Below are 13,065 nucleotides of genomic sequence, written 5' to 3'. Positions count from 1 at the left end.
TGGTTCCTGGAACCCCAGTGAGACAGAACCATTCACTACCCTGGAAAGGGGGCTGAAGCCAGGGAGCCAAGTGGTCTGGCTCGGTGAGTCCCACCCCCACAGTGCCCAGCAAGCTAAGATTCACCAGCTTGAAATTCTCACTGCCAGCACAGTAGTCTGAGATCAACCTGGGATGCTCGACCTTGGTGGGGGAAGAGGTGTCCGCCATTGCTGAGGCTTGAGTAGGCAGTTTTACCCTCAAAGTGTAAACAAAGCCACCTGGAAGATGGAACTGGGCAGAGCATACTGCAGCTCAGCAAGGCCACTGTGGCCAGACTGCCCCTCTATATTCCTCCTCTCTGGGCAGGGCATCTCTGGGAAAAAAAAAAAAGGCAGCATCCCCAGTCAGGGGCTTAGAGATAAAACCACCATCTCCCTGGGACAGATGTCACCTTCCCCCAGGTGAAGGGGCAGCTGTGAGCGCAGCTTCAGCAGACTTAAACGTCCCTGCCTGATGGCTTTGAAAAGAGCAGTGGATCTCACAGCACAGCATTCGAGCTCTGCTAAGGGTCAAACTGTCTCTTCAAGTGAGTCCCTGACCCCAGTGTCTCCTGATTGGGAGACACCTCCCAGTAGGAGCTGACAGACACCTCATATGGGAGAGCTCTGGCTGGCATCTGGTGAGTGCCCCTCTGGGACGAAGCTTCCAGAGGAAGGAACAGGCAGGAATCTTTGCTGTCCTGCAGCCTGGGTGATACCCAGGCAAACAGGGTCTGGAGTGGACCTCTACAAAACTCTAGCAGACCTGCAGCAGAGGGGCCTGTTAGAAGGAACACTAGCAAACAGAAAGAACTAGCATCAACATCAACAAAAAGGACGTCCACTCAGAGACCCCATCCGAAGGTCACCGACATCAAAGACCAAAGGTAGATAAATCCACGAAGGTGGGGAGAAACCAGCACAAAATGAGTGAAAATTCCAAAAACCAGAATGTCTCTTCTCCTCCAAAGGATCACAATTCCTCGCCAGCAAGGGAACAAAACTGGATGCAGAATGAGTTTGACAAATTGACAGAAGTAGGCTTCAGAAGGTGGGTAATAACAAACTCCTCCAAGCTAAAGAAGCATGTTCTAACCTAATGCAAGGAGGCTAAGAACCTTGAAAAAAGGTTAGACGAATTGCTAACTGGAATAACCAGTATAAAGAAGAACACAAATGACCTGATGGAGCTGAAAAACACAGCACGAGAACTTTGTGAAGCATATACAAGTATCAACAGCCGAATCGATCAAGTGGAAGAAAGGATGTCAGCGATTGAAGATCAACTTAAATAAAGCGAGCAGACAAGATTAGTGAAAAAGGAATGAAAAGGAACAAACAAAGCCTCCAAGAAATATGGGACTATGTGAAAAGACCAAATCTACGTTTGATTGATGTACCCGAAAGTGATGAGGAGAACGGAACCAAGTTGGAAAACACTCTTCAGGATATTATCCAGGAGAACTTCCCAACCTGGCAAGACAGGCCAACATTCTAATTCAGGAAATACAGAAAACACCACAAAGATACTCCTCGAGAAGAGCAACCCCAAGACACATAATTGTCAGATTCACCAAAGTTGAAATGAAGGAAAAAATGTTAAGGGCAGCCAGAAAGAAAGTTTGGGTTACCCACGAAGGGAAGCCCATCAGACTAACAGTGGATCTCTCTGCAGAAACCCTACAAGCCAGAAGAGAGAGGGGGCCAATATTCAACATTCTTAAAGAAAAGAATTTCCAACCCAGAATTTCATATCCAGCCAAACTAAACTTCATAAGAGAAGGAGAAATAAAATCCTTTGCAGACAAGCAAATGCTGAGAGATTTTGTCACCACCAGGCCTGCCTTACAAGAGCTCCTGAAGGAAGCACTAAACATGGAAAGGAACAACCAGTACCAGCCACTGCAAAAACATACCAAATTGTAAAGACCATTGACACTATGAAGAAACTGCATCAAATAATGGGCAAAATAACCAGCTAGCATCATAATGACAGGATCAAATTCACACATAACAATATTAACCTTAAGTGTAAATGGGCTAAATGCCCCAATTAAAAGACACAGACTGGCTGGGTGTGGTGGCTAATGCCTGTAATCCCAGCACTTTGAGAGGCCGAGGCAGGTGGATCACGAGGTCAGGAGTTTGAGACCAGCCTGACCAACATGGTGAAACCCCGTCTCTACTAAAAATACAGTAATTAGCCGGGCATGGTAGTGCAGGGCCTGTAATCCCAGCTACTCAGGAGGCTGAAGCAGGAGAATCGCTTGAACCCGGGAGGCGGAGGTTGTAGTGAGCCGAGATCGTGCCACTAGACTCCATCCTGGGCGACAGAGCGAGACTCTGTCTCAAAAAAAAAGAAAAGACACACAGACTGGCAAATTGGATAAAGAGTCAAGACCCATCAGTGTGCTGTATTCAGGAGACCCATCTCAAGTGCAAAAACACAGGCTCAAAATAAAGGGATGGAGAAATAGTTACCAAGCAAATGGAAAGCAAAAAAAAGCAGGGGTTGCAATCCTAGTCTCTGACAAAACAGACTTTAAACCAACAAAGATCAAAAGAGACAAAGATGGGTATTACATAATGGTAAAGAGATCAATGCAACAAGAAGAGCTAACTATCCTAAATATATATGCACCCAATACAGGAGCACCCAGATTCATAAAGGAAGTTCTTAGAGACTTACAAAGTGACTTAGACTCCCACACAATAATAGTGGGAGACTTTAACACCCCACTGTCAACATTAGATCAACGAGACAGAAAATTAACAAGGATATTCAGGACTTGAACTCAGCTCTGGACCAAGCGGACCTCATAAACATCTACTGAACTCTCCACCCCAAATTAACAGAATACACATTCTTCTCAGCACATCACACTTATTCTAAAACTGACCACATAATTGGAAGTAAAACACTCCTCAGCAAATGCACAAGAATGGAAATCATAACAAACAGTCTCTCAGACCACCGTGCAATCAAATTAGAACTCAGGATTAAGAAACTCACTCAAAACCGCATAGCTACATGGAAACTGAACAACCTGCTCCTGAATGACTACTGGGTAATGAAATGAAGGCAGAAATAAGTTCTTTGAAACCAATGAGAACAAAGACACAACGTACCAAAATCTCTGGGACACACTGAAAGCAGTGTGTAGAGGAAAATTTATAGCACTAAATGCCCACAAGAGAAAGCAGGAAAGATCTAAAATCAACACCCTAACGTCACAATTAAAAGAACCAGAGAAACAAGAGCAAACAAATTCAAAAGCTAGCAGAAGACAAGAAATAACTAAGATCAGAGCAGAACTGAAGGAGATAGAGACACAAAAAACCCTTCAAAAAAATCAAGGAATCCAGGAGCTGTTTTTTTGGAAAAGATGAACAAAATACATAGACTGCTAGCTAGACTAATAAAGAAAAGAGAGAAGAATCAAATAGATGCAATAAGAAATGATAAAGGGGATATTACCACTGATCCCACAGAAATACAAACTACCATCAGAGAATACTATAAATACCTCTGTGCAAATAAACTAGAAAATCTAGAAGAAATGGCTGAATTCCTGGACACATACACCCTCCCAAGTCTAAACCAAGAAGAAGTCGAATCCCTAAATAGACCAATAACAAGTTCTGAAATGAAGGCAGTAATAGTCTCCCGACCAAAAAACGTCCAGGATCAGACGGATTCACAGCAGAATTCTGCCAGAGGTACAAAGAGGAGCTGATACCATTCCTTCTGAAACTATTCCAAACAATAGAGGGAATCCTCCCTAACTCATTTTATGAGGCCAGCATCATCCTGATACCAAAACCTGGCAGACACACAACAACAACAAAAAAAGAAAATTTCAGGCCAATATCCCTGATGAACATCGATGTGAAAATCCTCAATAAAATACTGGCAAACTGAATCCAGCAGCACATCAAAAAGCTTATCCACCACAATCAAGTTGGCTTCATCCCTGGGATGCAAGGCTGGTTCAGCATAAGCAAATCAATAAACATAATCCATCACATAAACAGAACCAATGACAAAAACCACATGATTATCTCAATAGATGCAGAAAAGGCCTTCGATAAAATTCAACACCGTTCATGCTACTCAATAAACTAGGTATTGATGGAACGTATCTAAAAATAAGAGCTATTTATGAAAAACCCACGGCCAATATCATACTGAATGGGCAAAAACTGGAAGCATTTCCTTTGAAAACCGGCACAAGACAAGGATGCCCTCTCTCACCACTCCTATTCAACATAGTGTTGGAAGTTCTGGCCAGGGCAATCAGGCAAGAGAAAGAAATAAAGGGTATTCAGACAGGAAAAGAGGAAGAATTGTCTCTGTTTGCAGATGACATGATTGTATATTTAGAAAACGCCATCTCAGCCCAAAATCTCCTTAAGCTGATAAGCAACTCCAGCAAAGTCTCAGGATACAAAATCAATGTGCAAAAATCACAACCATTTGTATACACCAATAACAGAGAGCCAAATCATGAGTGAACTCCCATTCACAATTGCTACAAAGATAATTAAATACCTAGGAATACAACTTATAAGAGATGTGAATGACCTCTTCAAGGAGAACTACAAACCACTGCTCAAGGAAATAAGAGAAGACACAAACAAATGGAAAAACATTCCATGCTCATGGATAGGAAGAATCAATATCATGAAAATGGCCATACTGCCCAAAGTAATTTATAGATTCAATGCTATCTCCATGAAGCTACCATTGACTTTCTTCACAGAATTAGAAAAAACGACTTTAAATTTTATATGGAACCAAAAAAGAGCCTGCATAGCCAAGATAATCCTAAGCAAAAAGAACGAAGTTGGAGGCATCACACTACCTGACTTCAAACTATACTACAAGGCTGCAGTAACCACATAGCATGGTACTGGTACCAAAACAGATATATATATATATCAATGAACAGATCAGAGGCTTCAGAAATACCACACATCTACAATCATCTGATCTTTGACAAACCTGACAGAAACAAGCAACGGGGAAAGGATTCCCTATTTCAAAAATGGTGCTGGGAAAACTGGCTAACCATATGCAGAAAACTGAAACTGGACCCCTTCCTTACACCTTATGCAAAAATTAACTCAAGATGGATTAAAGACTTAAACGTAAGACCTAAAACCATAAAAACTGTAGAAGAAAACCTAGGCAATACTATTCTAGACAGAGGCATGAGCAAAGACTTCATGACCAAAACACCAAAAGCAATGGCAACAAAAGCCAAAATTGACAAATGGGATCTAATTAAACTACAGAGCTTCTGCAAAGCAAAAGAAACTATCATGAAAGTGAACAGGCAACCTACAGAATGGGAGAAAATTTTTGCAATCTATCCATCTGACATGGGGCTAATATCCAGAATCTATGAAGAACTTAAACAAAATTTACAAGAAAAAAACAAACCTCATCAAAAAGTGGGCAAATGTTATGAAGAGACACTTCTCAAAAGAAGACACTGATGCAGCCAGCAAACATATGAAAAAAAGCTCATCACTGGTCATTAGAGAAATGCAAATCAAAACCACAATGAGATACCATCTCAGGCCAGTTAGAATGGCGATCATTAAAAAGTCAGTAAACAACAGATGCTGGAGAGGATGTGAAGAAATAGGAATGCTTTTACACTGTTGCTGGGAGTGTAAATTAGTTCAACCATTGTGGAAGACAGTGTGGCGATTCCTCAAGAATCTATAACTAGAAATACCATTTGACCCAGCAATCCCATTACTGAGTATATACCCAAAGGATTATAAATCATTCTACTATAAAGACACATGCACGTGTATGTTTACTGCGGCACTATTCACAATAGCAAAGACTTGGAACCAACCCAAATGCCCATCAATGATAGACTGGATAAAGAAAATGTGGCACATATACACCATGGAATACTATGCAGCCATAAAAAAAAGGATGAGTTTGGCCGGGCGTGGTGGCTCACGCCTGTAATCCCAGCACTTTGGGAGGCTGAGGCGGGCAGATCACAAGGTCAGGAGATCGAGACCATCCTGGCTACCATGGTGAAACTCTGTCTCTACTAAAAAATACAAAAAAATTAGCTGGGCATGGTGGCAGGTGCCTGTAGTCCCAGCTACTCAGGAAGCTGAGGCAGGAGAATGGTGTGAACCTGGGAGGCAGAGCTTGCAGTGAGCCAAGATTGTGCCACTGCACTCCAGCCTGGGCAACAGAGCGAGACTCCATCTCTAAATAAATAAATAAATAAATATGTAAAAAGATGAGTTCATGTCCTTTGCAGGTACATAGATGAAGCTGGAAACCATCATTCTCAGCAAACTAACACAAGAACAGAAAACCAAACACTGCATGTTCTCACTCCTAAGTGGGAAGTGAACAATGAGAACACATGGACACAGGGAGGGGAACATCACTCACTGGGGCCTGTTGGGGGTGGGGGGTTAGGGGAGGGATAGCATTAGGAGAAATACCTAGATGATGGGTTGATGGATACCACAAACCACCATGGCACGTGTATACCTATGTAACAAACCTGCACGTTCTGCACATGTACCCCAGAACTTAAAAGTATTTTTTTTTTTAAAAAGTTCTAGAATCACTTTCTAGAAGCCAGAAGAGTAATCCTAGTACCTCTCTCTCACAAAGAGTTGCTTTGTGGTCTTTTACATATGTAGTATTATATGTAGGCTTATTTGAGCTGAAAACTGTCATAAAAGTAGTGCAGCAACTTGGTTAAGTACACAAGTCTAAAATCAAGACTTTCTGTGTTTAGTTCCTAAACTATGACTCACTTAATGTCCCTAGTCCCAGGGATATGCTGGACCTGGCTTGTACCAGCCCAATGAGAGCCCACTATGTGTGTATCTTCCCAATTCCATTTTCATTGATACTACATTTGTTGTTTGCAATTGGCCATGGTGGGAACATTTACATCATGCAAATTGGCTACAAACCACTTTCCTCTTTTGTAAATTAGCAATCATATTTCCCACATCTGTGTGTATATATATATCATTTAGTAAATGCTCAGTAAATAGTAGCAGTTATTACTACTACATGGTCAGAATGTACACAGGCCAGTTCTTTGTAAGGCAGAGGAAATGGTAACTTTAGAAACAGCTGTACATTTCCACTAAGTATAAAGTAATGGTGAAAGACCTTTGAGTAGGTTCTCATATCACTCCCATCTCTATTTTTTTTTTTGAAACTTATACTGATTTGGCGCTCTCTTTCAGAAGCAGAATAAAAAAGCTAAGATAAAGATTATAAATGAATCCTAACTGGTCAGGAAAGCTTTGTGTGGTAAAGCAGCTGTGTCAGCAGAGATATCTGAATTTCTAGGAGCCTGTTTTTAACCTCTAACAGTCAGGAGATAAGAGCCTGAAAAGCTTACAGGAGCTACTGAAGATCAGATACTGAACCTGTTGAAGGTTATTTACTTATCACCTTCCATAATACCAATGCTTCATACCTGTATGGTGCTTCATAGATTAGCATGCATTTTCACATATATTCGGGTTTAATTCTCATAACTTCTCTGAGAAGTGGTAGATGAAGGAATAGGCTTAGAGAGGTGAAAACATTTGCCCAAAGACATGGTTAACTGAGTTTCAACAAAAGTTGACTCTTAATATTCAAGGCTCTTAGAACTGGAAATATAAATTTCAGGACTACCATGTTTGAAAGGGCTAATCTACCAACTAAATATTAATATTTGGAGTCGATTATTTCCTCTCAGTTGACGTAATTCCAATTAAAGCACATCTTCTTGACATTCATTTAGCATTTTGGGGCATGTGATCTACATGAATGTATTATTCCAGTTATTCCCGGTAACGCTGATACTGCAGCACTCATTTTACAGCAAAGAGGGGGAAGGTCTAGAGAGATGAAGAATTTGTCTAAGATGAGGAGCAGGCAACTCAGGGGCAGTCTTTTTTGTATTACACTGTATTATTCCTTATTGGACTTTTAGCACAAAATAAAAATTTTTTCTTGATACAAATACTAAAGTTACTCCTGAGTTTGAGGAAGACTAAGGCTTATCATTTCTTTTACCTCTAGAAAATGAAGTTTCCTTCAAATCCATCTAAGAACCCTTAATGTACTGACAAATCATGACTATATCAAACATTATTAGAAATGAGGCCCATTAATAAGGGCCCAGTCATTTTACCAAGTTTCTTCCTCAATGGGTATTTATTACATCAGGTTTTGACTTGTTTCTGGAAATCATATTTTGGATATAGTAAGAGAGCAGGGCTCTGCCGATCCAGATATGAAGCAGATAAGAGCTATTTCTGCAGGACTGATCTCAAGGTGTCCTGTAAGCCTGACAGCCAATACACAGTTCCTTAAGGAACAAAGGTCTTCCTTTTAGTGATCATCTTCTCACATGAGCACACATTATTTCCAAGAGGACTAACCCTAGGGAAGGGAGAAGTACTGTGTAAACAGCATAACAGCTGAATAGCTGTTGTCCCTAGATTTGTATAGAAGTGACTGATTCCGGTTCTGCCACTATGTAACTGTATAGTCTTGAACCAAGTTTGTTCTCTCATTGATTCAAAAAAGGAGTTCCACTTGCCCTTTTCAAAGGCTTCAGATACCACAGTCAACGTTCTGTATATAACAGAAGAGGAACAGCTGAGTCTAGGATGGAAATTCAGAGTGGGTCATTTTTCCTACTAAACGTAATCTGTAACTTTATCATAGAATGTAATAAAACGTTCCTAGAAAAAGTATCACTGATTAAAAGCAATTGGTATTTTTCTCAGTTCACTGCTACTCCTGAACACTTGAGGATTCTGCTGAGGGTTTAAGTTATGTGATTTCCTAGAATTAAAAACTAATAATAATTTCTTGAACACCAACCCACTTTATCCTGAGCTCGTTACATTGCACAGACGGGTACACAGATGGTCTCTCTCCCTTCTTGTATTCTTAAAAAGAAAATGAAAAGTAAAATCCCTTATTTGTAGAGTACTTTGTAATATAATTTACAAAGGTCTTCACATATACATTTTCTCACATAATTGTCACAGAAAGCAAATATTTTCCTCATTTAAAAGATGATAATACTTACCCTTGTCCTAGGTTACACTACTAGAAATGGGGGAAATCAGGAATAGAACTTGGGTCTTTTGTACCCAGTGTTCTTTCTCTCATATACCAAGCCACTCTTAAATATAAGAAATTTTGTTTCAATGCATTTCCATTACCTTGTTCAGGAAAAAAAAAAAAATCTAGTACAAAAATTCACAAAAGATAAAATTACTTGCTATCAAAGTCTTACCACTGGTATACCTGATTTCAGGAGTCACAGTGTCAGGTCTCTGCATGTTCGGCCCAACGCAGGTGTGTTCTACATCCATACAATCACCGCCCCACAGCTTTCTGACCGAATCAAGTACATTATAAGAGAGGCAGGATAATACATTACCAGAGACCTGAATAAGCGACCACACAAAGTGAAACAGACCTTTCAGAAAGCTCACCTGAGTGCAAGCTGTTCCATCCTCTGACTGGGAACTGGTAATGGAATATTAAGAAGCCAAAACTGGGATTCCTGCTATGAAACTAACAACACAAAATACCGTAATTTTATAAAAGTTTGTAAAAGACTGCTGATTTGCTATGTGGAAACTATCAGTGGCTAAAAGCTACATACTGAAAACTTAAATTCCTGCCATCCATTTGAACTTTTAGAAGTTTGGGAATTGTGAACATGGCAGGCAGAAAGACAATCTAAATACCTAAAGTCCAACAAAAGGAATGAGAGAACTGGCCTATTGTGAAAAGCATTCCAGTGTGATGGATTCCAAGTTTTATAGTTGGTATTCTGGTTAGCAGTGTAGGATTTTTCTCTAAGATGGACTCCATAACATGTTTCCTATTTATGAAAAAGGATTTACAAAATGTAATACAATACACGCAAATTACTACCATTTGGGGGCTGTAAAACTTTTGAAAAAACTGGTTAAAAGAATGTTCCTAATTGTAATCTTCCCCTTCAAAAGAAATACTGAAAAATGGCTGTTCTCTTAATACTGCCTTTGGGGCAATTTCTAATTCTCTGACAGCATTAGGAGCCACTAGATTTGTAAGCCAGATCTCTAAGTAAATAATTTCACAGCATCAATAATTTTTAATTAGTAAATGATAAGGTCCTAGTTGGGAGTGACTTTTCCTCAAACCTGTAAGGTCTCTAAGTTGCCTAGCACAGGGGGCCCCAACCCCTGGGCTGCAAACCAGAACCAGTAGTGGTCCGTGGCAGGCGGGTGGGTGGGCGAGTGAGCAATACCACCTGAGCTCCCCATCCTGTCAGATCAGCAGTGACGGCATTAGATTCTCATAGGAGTGCAAACCCTAATAATGTGAACTGCACATGTGAGGGATCTAGGTTGTGTGAGCTCCCTCCTTATGAGAATCTAATAATGCCTGATGATGATCTGAGGTGGAACAGTTTGATCCCAAAACCATCTCCCCAACCTCCCTGGTCCGTGGAAAAATTGTCTGCCATGAAACTGATGCCTGGTGCCAAAAAGGTTGGGGACTGCTGGCCTAGCAATCAGCAAGATGGTAGCAGGAAAGCAAGATCTCCTTTCTTGTTGCTGTGTAGCTTGGATTAGAAACAAAACTCAATGGGAACCCCATCACTAAGTCATCAAGAAGAAGTAAAGCTGTTGGCTTTTTAACTTTGGCTTATCCTGAAGACTGAGACATGACACCAGCACCCTAGATGATAAGCAGCATCTGGAGCTGCACTTGGAGCTCCATTCTCTTTAGCATACATTTAGCATTTTAATTATACAGCTTTCTCATTTAGAAAACTATTAGAATATCAATGTTGAAATACTGGGGTTGTGGAAAAGACATTTAAAAATGCACCGCCCAGTGAGTGGTAGGTGACCACTGAAATTTATGGCAGCGCTTTAGGGAAAAACAAACAAACAAAAAAACCTACTGGCTTTCTGACTTAAAAATAATGCACTACTCAATATAAAGGAAAGATAGTATGATATGCTTCACAGCAGATTTTCACTCATCCATTCAAGTCTTTCCATATGGTTCAACGGGTGGATATTACCGTCTATCCACACTAGTACAGAACAGACTACAACATTTTAACAACACTGAAAGACTAGGACCAATCATTCCTAAATTTTAAGTCATCCATTCCTTTGAGATGCAGTATTTCAGCATTATTGTAACAACATTTTATACAAAGAGATTTTCTAAACTTTATAGGGAACTGGATCTGTAAACAGGAAGAAAGCTTCTACCAATGCATATTTGGTTTAAATAATACCAAAAAATGATTATTTCAGAGATTCATTGCAAGTTAATTGTCTGTGAAGCTGGATATTCCTTAACATGAAGGTAATAAACTTTAACGTTCCATTCAAAAAGACAAAAACCATACAACAAAAAATAAGAAATTAACCAGAAAGCTATAGCTTGTTTTCTTACTCAGAAAAAAAGTATAACTGATAAGGTACAATTTCTGTAACTGGATATTTTTCAAAATTATAAGGCTTTTAGTTCTAAAAGTATAAAGAACTGTGATGCACTTCTAGTCAACCTAATCTTGCTAGAAGCTTTATCAACACTGACAGTCTCAATACTTTCTCTTTTGCTATTATATAGTCAACTTTAAAGGTAATTCCTTAAAGTAAATTTGTGTGTTCCTAAAAATACAGACTAAAGTTGAATGGGCAAAGGTATACATCGAATTTTCTGGGGGAGAAGGGGAGAAGTCATTCCCAAAAACTGAAACATTTAAACATATTTTATTCTTTCTTTCACAACTAAACACAACACCTTGAAGCTGAGGAACATCTGATTTGCCATATGATTTCCAACCTTTTCTTGTCCACTATGTTTTAACACTTGTTTTCCCTACTTTTAGTCATTTTTACAAACTGAAGGTAAAGATACAGTAACTACATGAGTAGTGAGTACATGAATTTTTCTATATAAAGAAAGTGTGACTCTGCTAAAATTGAAGTTTTGACTCACAGACACTGCTACAATGAGATAACTTGAGATGTTGTCTTTGGTATATAATGGGCAATTATGGAGTATTAATTTATGAAACTGAATATAGAAAAGTAAAGAATTGCCTACTTTTCTATATTCTGTTTCATATACTGATACCCCATAATTGAGTAGAGCTGAAAGAAAATTCAGAAATCATTAAATCAAAACTTAATTCCTATATATAAAGAATGAGGCACAGACTTGGCTAAAATCACACTTCTCATAGGTGCTTCACCAAGAATGAGAGTTTGGGGCCAATAATTCCAGGTCAGTTATTCCTTACGCTATACACTACTCATTATTTGGAAATTTCTCTCCCAACAAATCTTTGTTACAATTATTAAAAGAAAAGTGTTCACATTCTGTTTTCTAATCTCTCTTCCTAGTTCATGTTCTGTTGAATAAAAGACAGTTACACTTCAGAAGTACAAAAGGTTGGGATCAAATAAATAGACAATTTAAAGTAGATAAAATCAAGATCTGATCATAGTCCTTTCCTCTATTCCTGAAATTCACTGATTTCAATACTGATTCTTAGATATTTGTCACCTACCTTTTGGACTTGTAGACAATGCTGTGGCAACAGATCTCAAGATGTAGATTTTAATGCCAAAGTATGGGTCCATTTGAGCACTTTGCCTTTATGGCTACTGAAATCATGAAATCAATTTCTCTCAAAGATTTTACTCTCAGTGAGGTCACATACATAGTTCTTAATCAGTGAAAATTATAGGCAGCTTTCTATTTATCCTTTAAAGGAAATATGTCTTAGATGGAAAGAATATAAAGTAGTAAAGCAAAAGTTAACCTAGGAGAAATTTTTTCACCAACAGATTATCTAGACATCAGTTCATAATGCACTGGGAGATCTATAGTATATACCACATGGTATATTTAGGGCACGCAGCTCTATAGGATTTGAGATGGCTGCTCACAATAGGAGCTTCAAGAAAGATATGGAAAAAATATATTTTATAAACGATGGA

The sequence above is a fragment of the Pongo abelii genome, chromosome 11 (assembly GCF_028885655.2).
Source record: "Pongo abelii isolate AG06213 chromosome 11, NHGRI_mPonAbe1-v2.0_pri, whole genome shotgun sequence".
Taxonomy (NCBI): domain Eukaryota; kingdom Metazoa; phylum Chordata; class Mammalia; order Primates; family Hominidae; genus Pongo; species Pongo abelii.
Note: the sequence above shows the minus strand (reverse complement) of the source record.